Below are 22,859 nucleotides of genomic sequence, written 5' to 3'. Positions count from 1 at the left end.
CAGAGCTGAAGAAGTCTGTCTGTGATAGTGGTTGTTGTAACTGGGAATTTATAAGTTTTATTAATGTATTTAAGGGATTAACTTTTGCTTTATAAATTTTCTGTATTTGACTTCATTAATTTCTGTTGCTTTTGGATTTTTTTTTTACTTTCTTTGACTTGACTTTGCTTTTGTCTCTAGCTTCTTAAGCTAGAACTTTAGAAAATGTTTCATCCTAAAATAAACTTTTAAAGTTTTAATATCCTCTGATCTCTGTGTGCTGCTTTTATAATTTTTATTTTATTTATTTTGTTTATGCGTTGTGGAATTGGGGATTGAACCCAAGACCTTTCCACTGAGCCACATCCCAATCCCCTGCCCCCTTTGATGTCAAGCCTTTCCATGTTTCCCAGGATGGGCTCAGACTTGTGATCCTCTTGTCTTAGCCTTTCCCACTGCTGTGATTACAAGCATGTGCCACCAGCTTGTATGTATTACTTGTATTTTTCATTATTGTTGAACTTAAATTTTTTCAATTGTTTTCCTTTTTCTTAATGAATTATTTAGATATGTATTCATTTTAAACATTTAAAGTTTTGGAATTTTTGCTTTATTGTTGCTTTTTCATTTATTTCAGCTGTATTCAGCAAATTCTAATGACTAATCCTTTTAAATTAATAATCTTTCTTGTTGCAGGTACCACAGCACTTCAAAAAATTATGTATTCTGCCTCTATTTGTAATATTCTAAAAATGTTGAGCCAAGGTAGTCGATACTTGGTAGTCGTTCAGATCTATCAATATTGATTTTTTTTGAGAATCCTAGTTTTTCTCTCACTGGCTGAGAGACAGGCTTTAAAATCTCTAACCATAATGGTATATTTATTTCTCTGCATTTAATTTGGTATTTTTAAGCTTTGTCATTATGGGTAGTAATAATGAAAGACCTTGAATGCTAAGTTGCTAGAGTGTGAGTTCTTAATAGAAAGCTGTTTTGGAAAGGTACTTTGGAGTGGTGACTAGGGTTGTGATACATGAAGGGACGGAGATCAGACATGCTGCTGAGGTGCTTCTCCACACATGGATGGCTGAAGTATGGGTATGTATGAGGATAATTTTGTGAAAGTAGAAAGTATACTGGTCAGACATTAGAGAGAATTAGTAGAATATTATTACCTAAGTACAAGAAAAGCAAGAACGGTATTAAGCAGTTCTGGGAACCTAGAGAACCCGGAAAATGCTAACAGTCTGTTTAGTAAGGACTTCGAGTGATAGGGATAAGAATTTATTTTTCGGCTTACTAAATTTTGATTGTGGCCTGAATATCCAAATTCAGGTAATGTTCAAGTTCAAGATCAATGAAAGAGAATTAGAATTACTGCTGAGTTTTTCTTACTACATATACTACGAAATCATTTATTTCTGAAATAATTTTGGAAGTATGATTTTATCTTCAGTCTAGAGATGAAGCTCAGGGATAGAGCGCTTGTGTAGCATATTCAAAGCCCAGGGTTTGATCCTCAGCATGGAAAAAATAATTTTGTAAAAAATTTTTATGTGGTTTCAACTTAAGATGTTACTCTTACATACAAACTTTCTGTAGTCACTTAATCTAAATTAGTCTTCCTAGTCATTCTGTGCCTTGTATTTTCAGGGTTTTTTAAAAATTTTATTTAAGGAGAAAAAGAAAAAAAACAGAAAAAGGGTACAAGTTATACAGAATTTCAAAAAAACAGAAAATCACTAGTTAACAGATTACATATTGTCATCTTAGAAATAGTTGTTCACGTTACAAAATTGTAGCATATAAAGTGGACATTCAAACAGTGAGACTGCAATCAGTTCTGTTCAATGATCCAACAAAACTCAGTAATATGATTATCTATCTTATACATTTAAATATATATGCGGTTATATCCTGTAGAGCACTTTCTTTTCCTCTCTTTTTCACAAAGACAATTACACATTTTGGGTTATTACTCCCACAGTTCTTATTACTTTGTTTTGAAGAGAATAAAACCAAATGTGACATAACAAAACAGAGTCAGTCAAATCAAAAGGATGGACATAATACATAATGTAAAAACAGAATACAAGGTGATCAACAGTGGTTACCATAATGCCTCTTGCTATCTTAAAAAGAATTGCCTATATCATCAGTTATAATAAAATTGAACAAAACAGTAAAGAACAAACCAATAAAATCAAAACATTGGAGACATTATAGGACTTCAAAAGAAGATAATAGTCAAACCAGAATGGGCGTCATAATGAATCTTACTGTCTTCACAGTTGTTGCCTATACTCTCGAACTTGGTACTATCAAGCAAAACAGAATAGAGGAAAATCAGTCAAAACAAGATGGTGAGAGCAAAACAGGGTTTCAAATCAAGTTAATAGGAAATCAAAGTGGGTTACTATAATATATCCTGCTATTTTTATTTTTCCCTTAATTAAAAAGATAAAAATAAAATAGTAAATAATAAAAAAAGGAGATTGAGATAAAAGAGGACATAACAACAAAACAGCACAGGTCAAAACATGACCATTTAAGCAAAATAGTGTTTCACCACAAGATAATCCCTACATAAAAGTAGTTCCCATAGTGTCTCTTTCCTTGAAATCTTTGAGTATAACTTCGTATACATAGCATCAAACATATCAAGACAAGGTAAAGCCATTCAAGAGAATGACAGTATTACAGGGTATTTAGAACCAACTAACAGAAAATGAACAATGGTTTCTGTATAATCTCCTTGTCTGTAAAAGTTTTTGTTTATATTATCACATATAATAAAATCCAATAAGATACAACATGTTAAGACCAATGGAAACAGAAAAACAAAAGCTTGATGGGACTTCAAAACAAGATGATACTAAATCAGCACTAGCTATTATGATGTCTTGTTTTCTCCAGAATAGCTGTTCCTACCATCCAACCTTCTCTGCCTCATTTCTGTTGAGCTCTTTTTCTGTCATTAGTTGTCAGTTTGTCTTCTTCATTTTGCTTTCTGCTCCATTCATTGTGGCCTCTCTGCCGTTTTTGGAATCTTGGTATTTTTCTCTTTTAGAATGTCCTGCAGTATTCTCTGTAGAGTTGAATTGGTGGTTGCAAATTCCCCTAGCTCCTCTTTATCCTGGAAGCATCTTGTTTCTTCATTAATTTCTCGGGACAGTTGTGCAGGATATATCAATCTTGGCTGGAGGTTACTGTCTTTCAAAGCTTGAATTATTTTCCCCCAGACTCTTTGTGATTTGATGGTTTGTGCCGAGAAGTCTGCTGTAATTCTGATGGGTGTTCCCTTGTAAGTGATCTGTTTCTTGTCTCTGACAGCTTTTAATATTCTGTTTTTATATTGGATTTCTGGAATTTTGATTATTATATGCCTGGGTGTAGTTCCATTTGGGTTGTAGGTGGCTGGGGTCCTGTATGCTTCATAGATCTGAGTATCTTTACCTTTTCCCATGTTAGGGAAGTTCTCCTTGATTATTTCTGTGAATAGCCTTTGCCGTTCATTTGTTTGTATCCCTGCTTCTTCCTTTACATTCTTAATTCTTAAGTTATAGATCCTCTCATCATCTTCTAGCCTTTGTATTTGTTACTGCTTGTTTCCTTGCTATTTTTAAGAAGTTTTTCCTTTCATGCTCCCACATTACAAATCTGTCCTCCAGTTCAGATATCCTTAGTTTCTTTCAAGCTGTTATGCCAGCTTTCAATAGACTTTTTAGTTTCCTGGTAATCTCTTTGAACCTGCTTCATGTATTCTATGTTTTCTCTATTTTCTCCATCAAACAGTTCTCCCCTTTTTTTCTGTTCTTCTATTCCACCATCTGTTTTTTCTTGGGAGGTGCTTAGCATTTCTTTAACTATTCTACTTATATCTTGCTTTACTTGGTTAAATACTTCACTTTGAACTTGTCTATGAGGTCCCGGAGATACTGCTTTATGTCTATTGGTGCCGTGCCTGATATTGCATGTTTTCTGTTCTCATTCTCCTTTGCATTTACCTTTCCTGGATCATTGTTCTCAAGATTGGGGACTGAGGACCCTTTCTTGTTGCTCCCTCTTCCCATACTTTTTGTTCCTTCCATACGAGCTTCCATACCAGTTTCTTTCATTGTTGGTTACAGTTTGTTTGAATCGCACTGGCTAGGTGTTCCCACCCACTGCAGAGTACTAGGGAGACACAGACCTGGGCAGCCTATGCTGGGCCCGCCCCTCCAGGTCGGTCAACCTGCTGAAGGCTTCACTGCATCAGGGTGCACTGCCAGGCGCAGGGACCTGGTTTGGGCTAGCCTACTTGGTCTTTGTCTGTGGCGTCACCCAGGTCCAGCGCTCCCCACCAATCCCACTTGAGGGGGAATATATGACTGATGTCACTGCAGCATCCTGTTCCAGCTAGTCTTCCCAGCCCCAGAATATCCTCTATTGGAGCCTCCTAGTCTATGGAAGGGTCCCTGTTCCTCTCACTCACCACAGGTCGATGCAGGGCTCCCTGCCAGCTCTGCTCTCAATTCGGTTTGCCGATTCCCACTCTCAGAGCTTTTGCGTCTCTATCCCTGCTGTGCCGATTCAGATGCAGCAGTAGCAGCAGGAAATTCAAGCCACAGTTTCCAGAAGCGTGGGTTCTACCTTCAGCACTGAGACTTTAGCTATTTCAGTTGCAGCACTGGGATTGCATTTCTAGTTGGTTTCTCTCAGCTTAGTTCATTCCTGGGTCGGCAGGGTATATCTCCCCCTGCTTAGGATTCCCCACAGCACACCATTCCTGGAATCTAAGCTGGTTATCTCAGAGAGCCTCCATAGCTGCTGTTATCTATCCACCATGTTCTCCCGAAAGTCCAGTTTTTTGTTTTTTTTGAGACAAGGTTTCACTATGTAGCCTATGCTGGCCTAGGGACCTCCTGCCTCCGCCTCCCAAGTCTGTTATCCGTTTTTTTATCCAGACTAAAGCGGTTAGTGGAAAATAGAGTTCTATCCAGAATTTGGTACAGTGTTAACAGTATTTTCCATTGTTTCAGCATTTGAGGATTAAATGATTCTGCCTGTTACAAAGAAGATGTATGTGGAGTAGGAAATAAGTAAGAAAATGTTTTATAATTTGATTTAAATATACCCTGATAATGTTTGAAATCTGTTTTTTGAAAGCATCAGGCAGGTCTGTATTTATCATTCCTCCTCCCAGCCCCAAATGGTTGTGCCTATCACCATAAGAAAAGTAGTGGTAAAGTATGACTGTTAGTTAGTGTCTTGTGCCATAATTCCAACTTTGCATTCCCTAAAATGAAATTAATTATTAAAACCTCTGAGCACATATGCAGGTCACTACTATACTCTAGGATAAGAGTAATTTGTAACTTATAAATATTATAAAATAAAGTGCAAATACCTAGATACAAATCATTTTACGGGTAATTTTAGTGAATATTCTTTGCTACCTGTGAGAGATACAGAGGTTCTTTGCAAGGGTAAAGGTGTCTTTGTCATTTAGTAGTGTAGTGGAATAGACACAGCCTGCACACAGAAAAAATTGGTAATATGTTTATCTGGTAAAATATATGCCATTTTTAACTATTTCCTCTGTGCCTTAATCCTTGCTTTGTTTTAGCCTTCTGTAGAATGTCATCTCCTAAGAAAAGTAAAACTGCCTCTGGGAATGAAGGTGCCTTCTAAGCATCTCGTGTAGTGTTTGGAGGTTTAGAATAGCCTGGTTTTGATAGTCCTCACAGGTACCTTCTGATTAAACAGAATTGCTCTTTAGGAAAAAATTAAACACAGTTTAAGTGTTAGGTTTAATCTTTAACTTTCTAAACAGGAACCCCTAACACTTTTGGTATTTTCTCTTACCTTGAGGAAAAATAGAGAGATTATACTGTATTTCAGAATTAGTCTTAAGAAGTGTTCTTTCTCCGAGTTACAGGCTCATTTAGCATTTTTTTTTCCTTTCTCCATCTGATCTTCAGATTGAAATCTGCTCCCTTTTAGTGTATGTGTGTATGGAGAGAGACAGTGCCTTAGGATAAAGCCTGCCCCTTTCCTAAACTTTGCCAGTGAACTGTTGCATAGGCCTTCCTGTCCTTCACCAGTTCTGTTCGTTGTTTGTTTATGTATTTATTTATCTGTCTGGTTTTTGTATGTGCAGTGCTAAAGATCAAACCATGATATTATACATGCCAGGAAAGGTGTCTATCCCTGAGCTATATTTCCAGCTTGGTTTTATTTAACTTTACATTATTGAATAATTTCACTTGCGAATTGGTTCCTAAGAATACCAGAATGGTAGATTTTAAAGTTGTCAGAAAAATTAAGGCGTTAAAAAAATACCTGAAGCAAAAGTTTTTAAACTATTAGAAAGTAAGGCCAGACTGGGCATGGTGGCTCATGCAAACCACTCAGCAGGCTGAGGCAGGAGGATCACGGGGCATTCAGGGCCATTGACCTCAAAGCCAGATTGAACTATGTAGTGAGACATTGTCTCAAAAGAAAAAAATAAGGCTGGGCTTTGTGGCACACACGTATAATCACAGCACTCAGTAGGCTGAAGCAGGAGAATTGCCATGAGTTTGAGGCCAGCCATAATTAATAGAGACCCTGCCTCAAGAAACAACAATAATAAAAAAAGTGAATTGGGGAGAGTAAAATAAATTAGAGAATATAGGATACAGTATTTGATTCAAGGAAAACATGGAAGATTGAGCACACATTTAATACTCTTCCTTTCCCAAATCATAGATGTTAATAACAAAAATAAAATCAATAGTTTTTTTTTAAGTCATAAGCCCAGAGAGCAACTATGACAAAATTTTGGAGGAGGAAAATAGAATAGTAGCTAGCAGCAATCTTACTAAACCTTAGCCCAGTTGTAAGAGGAGAAAACTGAGAACCTGTTAAATTTATGCTGTGAATCTTCAGAAGGCGCAGACTGTGGTAGAGCTGTGTGCTCTGCAAGTGGAGGCCATGAGAGGACGAAGCCTTTAAGAAGGAGGGTGTCTGAAGCTGTTTTAACAGTAATTGGTGTCCAGGCCTCCGCCTTCACTCTTTGCGTCTCCGTGCCTAAAGCACTTCTCTCAAGTGATAGATGAGGACTTCGAGGTACCTTCTCTAAGTCCAAGCAGAAGGTCTTAGGCCAGTGACACCAAGCACCTTGATGGACGTTAAGTAAGCACTGGTATTTTGAATGCTGACAGTTGTTTCCCCTTTGTGATTATTAACTTCAAAACTGATAATTAGGCTTTGAGTGTTCAGGAGGGAAGTAAAAATTATCTATGGAAATCTCATCCACCCAAGAAGAAAATACCAAAGACTAAAAGAACTGTAAAATGCTCCAGCTGGTAAATTTATTTTTAATAGGGGTATAGGCTAACAATTCTGAAACTGCTTCACCTGTATACCAGAGTTGAACTAAGAACTGAGCTTTAGAACATGAAAGTCACGTTCCTCACATCAGTAGTTATGCTCTGAAAAGGGTCCTGGACAAATTGTTCTGTAATGGAGATCACAGTCAGAAAGCCTGTGCACATGATTAGGGCATTCAGTGAACTTTTTATAGCCAAGGAGCTGTGTACCATCAGACATCTTGGGAAAACATGTAGTATAAATAACAAAAACTAAAACAAGCAGATAGAAGAAAAAACATGGAGAAAGCATACCATGCAGTTGAAAATACATTGTGTGTGTGTGTGTGTGTGTGTGTGTGTGTGTGTGTTCAAAAACATGTTTCTTTACATGTAACCAGATATAGGTGTATAACTGTATATACCCATATGTGTGCATTAAAATACCTGCAGATGTAAAGCAAAAGCAGGATTTTTGTTGTTGTTGTTGTTGTTGGAGTTTTTCCTTTTTATCGGTACCAGGGACCGAACTCACGACTGCCTGCTTGCAAGGCAGGCACTTTATGCCGCTGAGCTAAACCCCCAGCCCCAAGCTGGATATTTTTTAAAAACAATATTCAGAGTACATAGGAGAAAAAAATAATAGGGAAAAATCCAATGGGTAAGTTGAAAAAACTTTCTAGAAAGAAGAGCAAAAAACCAAAGAAATGATAAAAAGATAAAGGAAATGTAAATTCTAATCGGTGGGAACCAATTTCCTTTTGGTTAAGGCTTTCTAGCTGAGGTTGTAGCTCCGCGGCACTGCACTGTATAGCAAGTGCAAGGTCCTGAATTCAGTCCCTGGTACCAAAAAACCAAAAGAACAGATCTTGTACTTAAGGTTGTCTAAAGGGAAAGAACAGAATAAATGAAAGAATGAGTGCACAAGTCCCTGACTTAGGATCATTTAAGCCGCGAATTTTCACAGGTGTGCTGTGTAACTTTCACAGGTATCCTGTGTAAGACTCACTTTGCTGGATTATGAATGAATCTGATTTATGAACCTTTTCCTGGAAGGAGCTTGTTCATAAGTCAAGGACTTATTGTTGTATAAGTTTTACCATAACTGAAGACAAAATTTCTGTTGAGTGCTCTTAGAATGAGGATGAAAAAAAACCCAACATCAGTTCAAAAAATAAAATACTCCAAAAGAATTAAATATCCAAATAAAATACCCACCTAAGTTGTCTGGTCTCTTTAATATTTAGAGAAATACAAATTGAAATTTGATTAAAATTTTTTTCATCTGTTAGACTAGTTAAATTAATATAGAATTTTGGAAAAACATAGGAAAATGGTTTTCTTGCATACCAGTGGTGTGCACGCATTGATATGAACAAGCCATGTGCCATGACACTCATTAAGACATTATTTGTAATAGTGAAAATATACCGACAACCTACATGTCAGAATGGCTAAGATATTTACATACATGTATGAATGGAGTGCAACACACATATGCACATAGGTGCCTCACTGTGGATAGAACTTCCTTCTGTGATTTTTAAAAATGAGAATTATGAGCTACATTAGCCAGCACACGTGCCAGCATTTAGCATTAGAAGCAGATAGTGAACGCAGGACTTACCCATAAGGAGAAAATTGGAACTAGGACTTGGAAGCCTCCAGGCAGCCTAGTGCCCTCCTCTGGTGATCTGTTAGGGATTTGTTCCATCCTTATCAGGTCTCTTAGTCTGTATGTATAGGAGAGCAGAGCGAGGAAGAGCTTTTCATATATTAGACTGTGGGTAGCACAGGTGATTGGACCTAAATTAGTGGAGAGGTACATATTTAGAATAATAAGCCTACTGTAATATTATATTTTTTTAAACAATTGGATGATCAGCATTGTTCTCTTTCCCCTGCCCATTCATATTTTTCCTGTCTTCATTGGTTCTGTGTGTCACCTATCTCTTGGCTTCATGTTTTTACTTTCCTTGTCTGCGACAATTTTTGAATTTGGTTTCATCTTGTGTTCTATGCCTTTGTGAAGTCCCTGAGTGACTGTGCTCAGCCTTCCTCTCCGTAAGGTTCCCCTGTGCCTTTGCGTGTTTGGCCAGGAATCCATCAGCATGAGCAAACTGTTCTGTAGAATCGTTAGCAGGAATCCATCTGGCTTCAGTTACTGCTTGGTTTTGAAAAAGTGTACATGAAAACTATTAGTTTTTATACAAGAGAGTGACACTATTTTCGAAGGTTATATGTGCAAGGTAAAGTACACAAATGGGGTGTTCTTTTGAAATCAAATGATGCGAGGATCTAGGTTTGTATACGATTGGATGAACATGCTATGTTTAACTACATTTAACTACAACTAATCAATTCTTACATAGATTTACCTAAGGAAAATTCAAAGATAAAATTCGTTACAGATAAAAGAATATGTACAATAGTAATCAGGAAGAATCTTGGCCCGCAAGAAAGTTTTTAGTTACTGAATTTATTGCAAATGTAAATAAATTAGACCTGCACAATGAGAAGAGGCCAGCCAAATAGAATGTAGTTTGGGACAACCTGTCAGTTCCTTTCCTTAACAGTTTAGCTATAAGCCAACATGAAGAGCTGGAAATCCAAGTGTGTTTTTTGAAGTGCAGATTTGAAGGAAAAAAATCTTAAAACTATAAAAAGCACTTAGTTTGATTTAGAGGTATGATAAGAGGTGAGGACTTTTGGATTCAGGTGATAGAAGCTTTCAGTTTTCTAACATAAACATTCCACTTTAATATAGAATTCACCATTCAGGAAAATCACCAAAATTTAGAGAAATCATAGTATTTACATAAAAAGAAAAACAAGTATAGTATTTAAAAACCCGTTACAAATATATTTAAAAAGCTTAAACTTACTGATAGTAAAATACATTATATGTACATAAAGTAAATCTCTAATTTTATTTTGAATATATGAATTTTAGAGATAGTCGTCATAGTACTGTTACAATCTTTGAACTCTGAATATAGTATATGACCTGTTTGTATGGCTTAGTTTTTTTTCAGAAAAGTTTTATAATTTTGAGTTTATTGGCCTTCTATATCTTTTGTTACTTTCTGAGTATGTTTTTGATGCTATTATAAATTAAATTTGTCTTATTTTCCAATTCTTTTCTGCAGTTGTATATTAACAATCGGTTTTTTTTCTTATTAATTCACCTTGCCAAATTCACCTACTAATTCTAATCATTGTTTTTCACATTTTATAAAACCATGTACAGAAATCATTTTTAAATGGACAAAGACAATTTTGGTTTTCTTCCCAAACTTTTTTTTCTTGCCTTACTGCCCTACGCAGGACCTCCAGGACGTCTGATACAGCGCTGCGTAGATGTGGCAAGAGTAAACAGCTGTCCTCACCTTGTTCTCAGTATTTTACTATTCGGTAAAATACCAGCTAAACATGTTTCATTGATTGTCCTTGTGTGAGTGAAGAGGGTACTTTTTAATTCTTATCCTGGCGACCATTTTATAACGTGTGATTACTGAATTTTTCCAGATATTTCTGCATCTGTTTGGATGTTTTTAATTGTTGGTTACTATAAGTTATATTGATTTAATTTTAAATCACCTTAACACCTCTTGAATATGTAACAGTTGATTGTGATATATTATGCTTCTTATATATGGTTCATTTTGCTGTTTTGCATCTGTATTCATGAAGATCATTTTCTACTGATATCTTTGTAATTAGGGTCTGCTTGCCTAATAAAATTATTTGGGAAGTATCCCTCTTCTGTTTTCCTGAAAGCATGTAAGATTGTTATTATGACATGCTTAAATATTTGATAGAACTCAAATTGGTGAAATGTTTTGCCTCTAGAGTTTTTTATTTTAATTACAAATTAATTTAATATATAGAGAGTATTTCTTTATGTGGCTATGATTTGTAGTATTGAGAGATTTTTTATTTTCTCTCAGTTACTGAGTTGATTTATGTTATTCAGAATATTACAGGATCTGTAGTGATATCTCTCCTTCTATTTCTTGATACTGGTAGCTTTTTCCAAGTTTTATTAATTGTTTTATCTTTTCAAAAAGTCAGCTTTTAGCTTCAGTTTTTTAGCAGCTCAATTTTATTCCACTGTTTTTTGTGATGTATTATTTTTTAACTTATATCTCTAATTATAAACTTTTAAAAAATAAAAGTATAAAGTATAAATATAAGGACTGGTTATGTAGCTTTCTGGTACAGTACTTGTTTAATCTGTGCAAAGACCTGGGCTTGCCCTCCAGCATAGCAGAAAAGTATATATTCAGTTTCATATTATTCAGTAAGTTTTGATGTGTCAGATTTTCACTTTATTTCAGCTTCCAATACTTTACAGTTATCCCCGTACTTACTTCTTTGAACATATATTATTTAGATGTAAGCCATTTGATTTCTGCCTATCTGAAACTTTTCTAGATATATTTGCATTAATGTTAATAGTTTTAAATTTAATTACATAGTAATAATAGGATATATCATGTAAGATTTCATTCTTTAGAAATTAATTGTAGTTTAAAAAATTTGTTTACCCCTTTTATCTATCTTGATTAGTATGTTTTGTATACTGAGAAAGAATGGATATTTGCCAGATATAGGATATAATGTTTTCTGAATGGCAGTAAAAACAAGCTAATTATCAGTGTCATTTGAATCTTATATATTCTTACTAATTTTTAAAAAGTAAGTTTATTGGTACAATTTAGATATACATAATCATCACATTCATCATAGGGAATTTGTACATGATACATCTTAGTTCCTCTCTTTCTTCCCAATCCCCTCTCTTTCCTTTAACCCTCCTCCCCTCCTTATTTGCAAAGCTTTGTTTTCCTTTTATCCTTTTTAAATCATTTTTTCTTTTCCTTTCCTTCCTTTCCTTTTCTTCTTTTTCCCTTCCTTCCCTTCCCACTTTTCCCACCCTATTTATTCTTTCCTTTTGTGAAGTTTCTTCCCATTTCACAATACTCATACTACATTTTGATCCTTATTTCCGCTTTTAGTCTCTCACACCAGGGAGACAATGTGATGTTAACTCTCGAGTCTGATTCATTTCACTTAAGAGTGTGGTCTCTGGGCAGGGAGTAGCTGCAGCATAGAGCCTGCCTTGTAAGCACAAGGTCCTGAGTTCATTTCCCAGTACCCAAAAAAAGTATGGTGTCAAGTTGCATCCATTTACCTAGAAATGTCTCAAATTTATCCTTCTTTATGGCAGGGTAGTACTCCATTATATATAATTTTTAAAAACATATCTTCATCCATTCCTCAGTTAATGGGCATTTGGGTTACTTCCAAGATTTAGCTATTACAAACTGTGCTGCTATATACATGGGCGTGCATATATCACTGTGGTATGTTTTTAATTCTTCCAGGAAAACACCCAGTAGGGGAATAGCTGGGTCATTGGAACCTCTAATTCTTGTTTTTTGAGGAATCGCCACACTAATTTCCATCATGGTTGCAACAGTCTATATTCCCACCAACAGTGAAGAAGGGTTCCTTTTCCCCCCAACCCTGCCAACATTTATTATTGGTTGATTTCCTGCTAACCATTCTTTCTGGAGTGAGGTGGAATCTCAATGTTATTATAATTTGCACTTCTCTAATAAACAGTGATGTTGCGCTTTTTTATATATATTTACATGCCATTTGTATTTCTTCTCTGAGAACTGTATATCCATCTCATATGTCCATTTTTGGATTGGGCCTTTAAATTTGGGGGGAGTCTGCTTTTTTTTCAGTTCTTTATATGTTCTAGATATAAGTCCTTTGTCTGAAGAACAACAGGCTAAATCTTTTTCCCACTCTGTGGGTTATCTTTTCATTCTGTTGATGGTTTCTTTTGCTGTGCAAAAGCTTTTTAATAGGGTGAAATCTCAGTTATTGATTCTTTGTATTATTTCTTGTGTCATGAATAGGAAGAGCCAACATAGTAAAAATGGCCATACTCTCAAAATTGTTACACAGATTTAATGCAATTCCAATCAAAAGACCATTAGCACACCTCACAGAACTAAAGAAAACATTCCTGAGATTCATTTGGAAACAGAAGAGACCTAGAATAGCAAAAACAACTCTTGGCGACAAAGGCAAGGCAGGGGGCATTACAGTTGCTGACTTGAAGTTATGCTACAAAGTTAGTGTGATAAAAATAGCATGGTACTACCAAAAAACAAAAAAACAAACAAACAAAAAGTTACCTGAGGATCAGTGGAACAGAGTAGATGTAGAAACCACTTGAAGCAAACTCAGCCACCTTATCTTTGACAAGGTGGCTGACGCGTTCACTGAAAGAATGGCAGCTTCTGTAATAAGTGGTGCTGGGAAAACTGGCTTTCCACATGCCAAAGACAAAAACTAGACCCTTGTCTACCTCTAGGCACTAAATTAGATTGAAATGGATCACAAACCTCAGTAGTGAAACAGGAAACTAAATGTACTAGAAGAGAAAATAGGCAGAACTCTCGAAAACATAGGTGTAAGCACACATTTCTTGTGGATTGTTTGTCTTCCACGGCAGTACTGAAGCTAACTCAGGACTGCTTCCTGCCAGGTTGCAGAAGCTCTTGCTGTCCCTCTCCCTGGGTGTGATAGTGGATTCAGCAGAAAGGTTCACGGGCCCAAAATTGTCCCCTGAGTGATAATTGTTCCTATGCAGTCAAATCAGTTACAGCAGTAACAGGCTACTCCAGTACAGGGGTGTCTGTCAGGGCTGCTCGAGACACGGCATACACGTGAGACCCTGATTTAGGTCGCCTTTCGCTAGAGAAGAAATCCATGGGTCCAGTGTAAGCACCTCCAAAGTCCTCTGCTCTGTGGTATGGGAAGGCGCAAATAGGAGGGGGCAGGGGACCCCCGTGATGGTCACGCTACATGTTAGAGGGGATGACAGGGAAACCTGGGTGCGGAGCTGTCCCTGAGAAACGGGGATGGGAAAGATTCCTGACCAGTATAAATAAATGGTGGGGCCAGAGTTAAAAGGAGACAAATAAAAAAAGGATGAGATCTCAGAAAGAAAAGAAAAACGGATAATAAATAAGACACAGGAGAATGAAGTCAGGCAGAGCGAGAGGGATGGAAGTCCGAGGATGCAAAGGGACAGGGAGCATTCCCGCACCCTCTGTAGTCTGTGTGGGGAGAAAAGGGAAGGAGGGACGCACACACTCGGGACATGCGCGGAAAAGGAGACGGTAACAGGCTGGAGGGGGGACGGCGGCACCTGTAACCCTAGCACTTGGGCCGCTTGGGCAGGAGGATGGCTGCGAGTTCAAGGTCAGCCTGGGCTGCGAGGTGAGTGCAAGGCCAGCCTGACCTGAACAGCGGAGCCCAGTCTCAAAAGACCAAAGAAAGGAAGAATGATGGAATAAAAGTGTGGGGGAATATACATAGGAAGAAAACAGCAATTTTTTTTAATTTTAAAAAATAAAAATTGAAGAAGTAATACAGTCAAAGAATAATAAGAGAAAGTTATTGTGGGTGCAAGGCTCTTTCTGCTGCCTAGGGTTAAGGGGCAGAGCTAGGCCCGGATCCAGCTCTGTTCACGCAGGCAGTCTAAGGTGCCGTCAGCCGCAGCATGGTGCCTGGTGGCGAGATCTGCTTCCAGTGACAGCAGGGCGCCAGTGTGAGGTCCAGTCCTCTGTAACTCCGCCGGAAGCTGGCCTCTGAGCACAGCAGTGTGGTCTGTGCTCGCCATCTCAGCAGGACTCTCCCCAGTCTACTCCCCACCTGCCGGGACTCCCCCCAGTCTTCTCTGTACCTGCCGCCAGCCTCATCCCCTCGGGGAACTCGGCAGTGTGAGGCAGCCACGGGGCTACTGTGCGCTACAGGTCCAAACACAGCCCTTCTCTGCAGTGGCATCCCTGGCTCTGGCTCCTAGATGCTTGTACCGAGGTCACTCGCCAGCTGGCCGCTGTGGAAGGCTGCTCTGGAAGCAGTGTCCCGAGTTTCCTTGCTGGTCCCCCTGCAGGTGATTCTTTGAGGCCTGAAGCAGTTCTGCAGTTTTCTATGTTAGCTTCAGTTTGCCTTCCAGCTGGCAGCTAGCTGACCCTGTCAGTGACACAGTGTGGTCTCCCCTCCACGGTGTGACTCATTTCTTTTGTATTTCTTAATCCTATTTTCTTCTCTTCCATCCGTTGCCTCCTTTCCTCATTTCCAGGTAATCTCCACTCATTCCAGTTCCTTTTCAGACTCTAGACACTTTGTCCTGGAGAAGCTGAGTTGCCGTCTCTCACTGCTCCACTATTTTTTGAAATGTTGTTACGTGACACATGACTGTGTATGAATTGGTATATATGCTAAAATGTCACAGAATTATAAGCAAAGATACACCAAAAAAGTGCATTCAAAAACTAATAAAACTCAAGTAATATCTAAGATCTAGATGATTATGTCAATCATTTTCCAGAATTTTGTTTGTCCTAATTATAAAGCTGCTAATGCCTAAAGCCAAATATTGTAGACCACGGTTTTCTGCTTTAGTTGCAGCCATCTAGCACTTAAAGTATAGGGAAAAATTCACGCAAGGAAAAGCTTTACAAGCATTTTTCTCAACTCAGCACAGTCCTTTTATTCTAATGATCAGATCTCCTGATCTGATCAGAGCAGGTGGTGCCTGCTTTGATCACTTATCAATGCCTTCAGTTGTTTTTTATTTTTGGCCAGAATTTATAATTGTTATTTGTGCTCAAATTAGTCCAATACAAAAGAGACCATCATTATTGGAACCCAGAGCTTGACTAACTTTATTATGAATATAAAAATGTGTGAACTTTTTCAATAAAAATCTTAGGGTAGAACATTAAATAACTCTCTAACTTTATGTAAGGCATAGGATGAATATTATGTAAAAGAATTAAATAACATAAAATGTGAAAAATCAAAATTTTTAGATAAGTACAGCTAGAAACAATCTTTAAAAGACACATAAAGGCAATAAAGGAAAGGCAAAAATGTAACTATGTATTACTTAAGTAGCAAGCTGTCTCAAATAGAAATCACTACAAATAACTTGATTTGTAAACTCCGATCTTTGTTGTGTTTTAGAAATATGTTTGCATTTGGCCTTAAAAGTTGCATTTTCTTACCTTTTCTAGCATTTTTGGCTTTTATCATTTTATGGAGAGTAAAATGACAATTCAATCTTCTTTCTGCTTATATGTTTTCTTCTCGTTTGTTTTTAGTTGTTCGTGTAATTGGCCTTAAATGAGGAGAAAGTGAAGAGACTAGACCCATCCCTGGAAAATACCATCATCCCATTCCCTGGAAGCCACCACTGCAGCACTAGATTTGACTAGGTCTATTTTGAGAACTCATTATGAACAAGGAAGTCTCCCAGGTAGGAATTAAAGATATTTTTAAATAGCTTTGTCTCTGCAAAAATACAGAGGGTAAACGACTACCTATTGGGCATTTTTTAATGGAAATATGTGTTTGATCTGGAAAGCTTCAAGGTTATTATGAAACAAGTACTTAAGTATTCTTAAGTGAATGTGTTAGAAAAATTATAAATTGAAACTGTTGTAGAGTTCAGATCTTGTATCTTACAGTGAGACTCTTAAGTCCTTACTGCATTAAAAATGGCAGCAGATGGGGCTGGGGATTTAGCTCAGTGGCATAAGAGCCTGCCTTGCAAGCAGGTAGTAATGAGTTCGATCCTTGATACTGATGAAAAGGAAAAAGACAAAAAAAAAAAAATGGCAGCAGAAAACTACACTAACCACTCCCAAGGTGCATTTCACGTATCTTTAACATATTTAGTCATTAATTCTCAATAGGTATAGTGTCCATTTGGGCAGTCTTACATTGTTGCTGTTTTCTTAGAATTCATGAAGTAACTAATAAAAATCAGTGTATCCACAAATAGGATGATAGCAATAGCAACCTGTGGGTAATAAGACAGTGTGTGCCAAGCCAAGACCATAGATAAAGAAGTGAAGAGTGCTCGGGAACTGTAAAGCAGTGAGGGGAAGACATCCCAGAACAACATTTTTAAATTAACAGATTTCTAATTGAATTGTAAGATTCAGGTAAAAATCAAAAAATTTAATAAACTTTAATCCCCCTCCCACTTTTTTTTTTGCAATGTTAGGGATTGAATCTAGGTCCTTGAACATGGTAAGCAAGTGGTCTACCATGGTACTACATCCCAGCTCTTTAAAAACACTTTTTATTTTGAGATAAGGTTCTTTTAAGTTATGCCAACCAACTTCAAATTTGAGATCCTCCTGCGTTAGACACCCAGTAATTGAGATCATAGGCTTGTGCTACCATGTCCAGTGAACCACGTAATGTTTGAGTTTCGTTCTAAACACATGTGTACGGCCATTATGAGGGTTAGGAAATAGAACGGTAATAGCACCTTTAAGTCCCCTTCCTCCCCTCTGCCATGGTTGCACATCTGCTGTTTGAAGGAAGACATGACAGTCAGTATGAAGAGTAATAGCTGTCAGTTTAGAGGGTAGGGACCAACAATCATGACAGGGAGAGGTGGTGAAGTTTAGCTGACAAACAGTGCCTGTGCTTGCAATAAACAGTGAGTTTAGGGCTGGGGATTAGGAGCGCCTGCCTGACAAGTATAAGGTCATGAGTTTGATTGCTGGTACCAAAAAAAAAAAAGTAAACAGTGAGTTTGGGAGGTGAACGCAGTACTATCAAGGGAGTGTTTTGGCTTTTTTTAACATTTAAAAATATTGTTTTTTTAATGGTATGCTTTACACATGCATAATGATAACATTCGTCCCAGGGAATCTGTAGCTGTACATGATACATTTTGGTTCTTTTTTCCCCCACTCAAAGGAGTGTTTTTTAAATGTATTTATTTATTTAGAAACAGCCTTGCAGTGTAGTTCAGGCTGGCTCACTATATAGCCCAGGCTGTCCTTGAACTTGCAACAGTCCTCCTGCCTCAGCCTCCCGAGTGCTGGGATTATAGGTGTGTGCCACCATGGCCATCAAAGAGTTTTAAAGCAAGGACAAGGAGTACAAAATTATATCAGAAGACTCTTAGTCCCAAAATTATATCAAAATGTTATATCAAAATCCTATGTCCAACCAACAGTACTGCCAAAAAAAAAGAAGAAAGAAAACAGTCTTTAGCAAGAGAATGTTGGTGGCTTGACTATACAAAAGACCAGGGAGAAAAAAATAAAATTAGATACTGACTGAGCACTAGCTTGTTTCTTGTTCTTCATTAATTGCTTTCTAAACAGTTCTGAGAAAGTCATATTTTTTTCCTCATAATGAAAATTTTTCGCTTCTAGTTTACCCTGACATTGATTAAAAACAGTATCAGATTTACCAACTAGTTGCACAGTTGGGACTGAACACCTGTACACCCATTGCCCAGTTTTACTCCTTGTAAGTGTTTTGTTGTCTTTTTCTTTTTTTTTATTGGTACCGGGGATCGAACTCACGACCACACACTTGCAAGGTAGGTGCTTATGCCGCTGAGCTAAATCCCCAGCCCCTTTGTAAGTGTTTTGTTACATTTGCTCTATCTTGTGTTCAGTACTCTCTTCCTCCTCCAGCATTACTATGATAATGAAATGAACCATTTGAAAGTAAGTTATAGACAATCATAATCTATCACTACGAAATATTCAGTATCTCCTGCTTAACTGCAGTATAATCAAATTCATGAAAGAATATTTTTATTGCTGTTACCTAATATATAGTCCACATTGAAATTTTACCAGTTGTCTGATCCAGGATCACATATTGCAGTTATCACATTTGTTTTTCTCTTATAACCTGAAGTAGTAATTTATCAGCTTTTCTTTGTCTTTCATAATAGTGCCTTCTGTGAAAATGATATTGTGGAATAGTACTGGCCAGTTTGGTTCAGTGTTCCTTCATCCAGGTCTTATCTGTTTGTACTGTATTTTTTCTTTTTTCTTTTTCTTTTTTTTTTTTTTTTTTTTTTTTTTTTGTCTTTTTCCTTTTTATCGGTACCGGGGATCGAACTCACGACTGCCTGCTCGCAAGGCAGGCGCTTATGCCGCTGAGCTAAATCCCCAGCCCCCTGTACTGTATTTTTTCTAAAGAGATCATGATATATAACTTTGTAGATCCATGAATTTGTCACTGAGAATTTTATGTGGTGAAAGAAAGCCTTTAAAGATTGTTTTTGGGAGATGGTCTGTTGAAACATGACAGGTCTCCAAAAAAAGATTCATGGAGATATTTCAAGTGTTTTTGAGAAGGCAGTGCACACACATGCATGCACACACGCACAAACACACACACACACACACACACACACACACACAAATGTGTATATGTAACTTTAGAACCTAAAATACAAAGCAAAGATAAGCATTTCCAAAGGCAGAACTTTTCCCACTGCATTTGCATTTTAAGATAAAGTATATCTTACAAAGAATAATTGATTTTATAGTATAATATACCATAGGAAAAAAGTCAGAGTTAGGTACATAATCAACTTTATTTTCATATGATTTTGAAGTAAAAATTGAAGTAATTATCTGTTTTATGCTTAAGAATTTTGTAAGTGCTACCCATATTTTTTAATGTGGTATAATTGAATGTCTGATTTTCTGAAAGATTCATATTGGATCTATTGGAAAATGATTTTGATGAGGAGGCAAGAACAGAAAATTGAGACTATGTTGCTGGCTTTTTATGTAATAGTTATATGACTAGGGATTAGTTATGTAACTTAAAGGATGTTCAGATTCTGAAACCAAAGTACCTAAGATCAGTTTCTGCTTCTGTCACATACGATGTTGGGCAAATTTGGTAACCTCTGCTCGCTTCAGGTTTCCTCTTTTTAAAATGCTGCCTTCCTCATTTTATGAATGAATGAATTAGTAAGGTTTATGAGTAAATTAATTTATACATAAATATAATTAATAATTTATAATAGTATATGTAAATATAATACAGGTAATGATTACATATATATTTCAGCCTTAAAAGTGAAAGGGTTTTGGCCCAGACAGGCAAAGAGATGCTGCCATTTTGCCAGAGCATGGATGGTCCTAGAGGACATTATTGTAAGTGAGATAACCCAGACAGGAAGGAAAATATGGTGTGATCCACTTATATGTAGAATCTGAAAGTAAAAAGTTGCAAATGCTGTACAAAGATAGAGAACAAATAGAATAGTAGGGACAGTGGCAGAGAATGGAGAGATAGAGGCTAAATGATACAAAATGTCAAATACGTAAGATAAATAAGTAATATACAATATGAAGACTGTAGTTAATAATAGTGTATTGTGTTCAGGAATTTTGATAAGTTAAGAGTGGGTGGTAGTAGGGGCTGGGGAATTTAGCTCAGTGGCATAAGCGCCTGCCTTGCAAGCAGGCAGTTGTGAGTTCAATCCCCGCTACCAATAAAAAGGAAAAAGAAAAAAAAAAAAAGAGTGGGTAGTAGTTGCTGTTGTCACCATAGGAAAATGGATAACTGTGTAAGATGATGGAAATGTTAATTTGCTTCACTGTAATAATTATATATGTATGTTTGTTGCTTCACTGTAATAATTATATATGTGTGTATATATGTGTATCTATACATATATAGATAGATTTTTGATAACATGTTAGATACCTCAAATATATAAATAAAACTTATTTCTTTAAAAAAAGAGGACCCTAATAGACTTAAATTCCAAAGAAGATATACAAATTACCAGTAAATATTTGAAAAGATGCTCATTGCCACTAACAAAAGGAAATGTAAAAACTATAACAAGAAATGATTTTACATTTACTAGGATGACTATAATTTTTTATAAAGGAGAAAAAATAATTTTTCATCAAGGATGTAGAAGAGTGGAATCCTATGTATATTGATGGGAATTTACGATGCTGTAGCCACTGTGGAAAACACTCTGTCAGTTGTTAAAATACCAGTCACCACATAATCTTGTGGTTCTAATGCCTAGGTCAGTGGTGGCGAGCTGATGGCACACACGCTGCAGCAGGCTGTGTGTTACCATCGAAAGCTCTAAAACGTTCGACATCCCTGCCATAAGCATGTACTCAAAACAGTGAAAACATATTCACAAAAAACCTGTATGCTGATGTTCATAGCAGTATTATTGACAATACCCAAAGACTGGAAACAACTTAAGTGTTCATGAACTGTTGAATAAACAAACAAAATATGGTATAGCCAAACAGCTGAATATTTTTCATCCATGAAGTAGGCAGCAAATATCCTAAAGTTCCGATCTTATCACATGAGAAAGAGTTTGGTGGTCACTGAAATGAGAAGATAAATTGTAAACTTATATACCTAACTCTGACTTTTTTCCTGAAGTGTGTCTGAAGACACACTTTGAGAAACATTTCTTTATGGAAAATACCTAGTGCAGGAGCTCTCCATTTATTATGATTTTTCTTCGAGTGTCCCTCTTATCATGTATGTGTTTCTCTATGCTAATGGTCTGCTGCAGGTTTTTAAACATATTATTAGAGTTGTTTATTAAGTATACTGGTGCTGATTTTTCTTGTTTTTTTTCTTTTTGGTACCAGAGATTGAACTCACGACCTTGCGTGCTTGCCAGGCAGGCACTTATGCCACTGAACGAACTCCTTGGCCTATTACTGATTTTTCAGTATCAATTCTCAGCTAAATTCGAAAGATGAATAGCAGATTTCTTAGGTAGAACTTTTTAACTCAACTGAATTAAAACCTACTGTTCTGTTTCTTCAGTCTCCATCTATTTGGTTTAGTGTGGTACAGAGATACATATGGTTTCTTTTCTAGTTCCTAAAACTAATAGAGATTGGATGAGATTGGGTATAATTTAGCAACTCTTTACATCAACAGAGGACTTTTACTTGGAAACCTTACCTCTTGTAAAAGATGATACGCAAATTAGTTTCCTGAAGCCAATATTTCTTTTATTAATAATCCCTTTTTTTAGTACCCTAATTACCAGATATAAAGCCAATCCACATAAATGCAACAGCTATAATAGTTTGGTCTCATCAGAGGTTTTGCATTGCACTATTTGTTTATTGTGTTTTGTAAATAGAAAGTAGTTCATACAAGAATCATACCACCAGCAAATTCTTGGTGACTTTCCATAGCTCTTTGACCATTGGCTTATTTTGGTAGGCCAGTTTGTCTACTGCAGTTGAATCGTGTCTGCTGTTTCCTCAGCCCCAGAATCTCAGATAAATTTAGCAAATGTGAAACTCCAGCTAATGGTACTTGGGTAGCATAGCATGAGAGTCTTATTTTAGACCCAAGTTTATTTGTTGCTCAAAATTATCAAATCTGATATTGAATTATTTTAATTATATAACTGAAAAATGGCTTTGTGACTGTATAGTACTGAGACATATTTCAGGCTGTTTCTCTGAAACAGAGCTTCATGTTTCCAGAATTAAAAGAGATAATTTTCAATTTCTAGACCAAAAAGAGTACTCTGGTTTCTTTTCAGATTGTATAAATCTTTTGCTTTTTTTCTAGCCCAACAAGAAAGTTTTTGTTTTATTTCTGTGAAAAGTAGGAGAATAAGAATTTCAAAGAAAGCTCATGTTTCTCAATTATAGG

General features: G+C 36.7%; 1 protein-coding gene across 5 annotated transcripts in view; it reads left to right on the top strand.

Annotated features, from left to right (window-relative positions):
* The window catches only part of Ncoa1 (nuclear receptor coactivator 1), a 251,421-nt gene that overhangs the window by 125,459 nt on the left and 103,103 nt on the right, over nt 1-22,859 (top strand). For all 5 annotated transcript variants that reach the window (XM_063231459.1, XM_063231465.1, XM_063231449.1 and 2 more), the window contains one exon: nt 16,511-16,665. The gene's annotated coding sequence lies outside the window, so the exon portion shown is untranslated. The remainder of the gene's footprint in view (nt 1-16,510; nt 16,666-22,859) is intronic.

Source organism: Cavia porcellus, unplaced genomic scaffold (assembly GCF_034190915.1).
Source record: "Cavia porcellus strain 051 isolate PalLab524CR breed Dunkin Hartley unplaced genomic scaffold, mCavPor4.1 scaffold_1, whole genome shotgun sequence".
NCBI classification, from domain to species: domain Eukaryota; kingdom Metazoa; phylum Chordata; class Mammalia; order Rodentia; family Caviidae; genus Cavia; species Cavia porcellus.
Note: the sequence above shows the minus strand (reverse complement) of the source record. Positions and strands in the feature narration are given on the sequence as shown.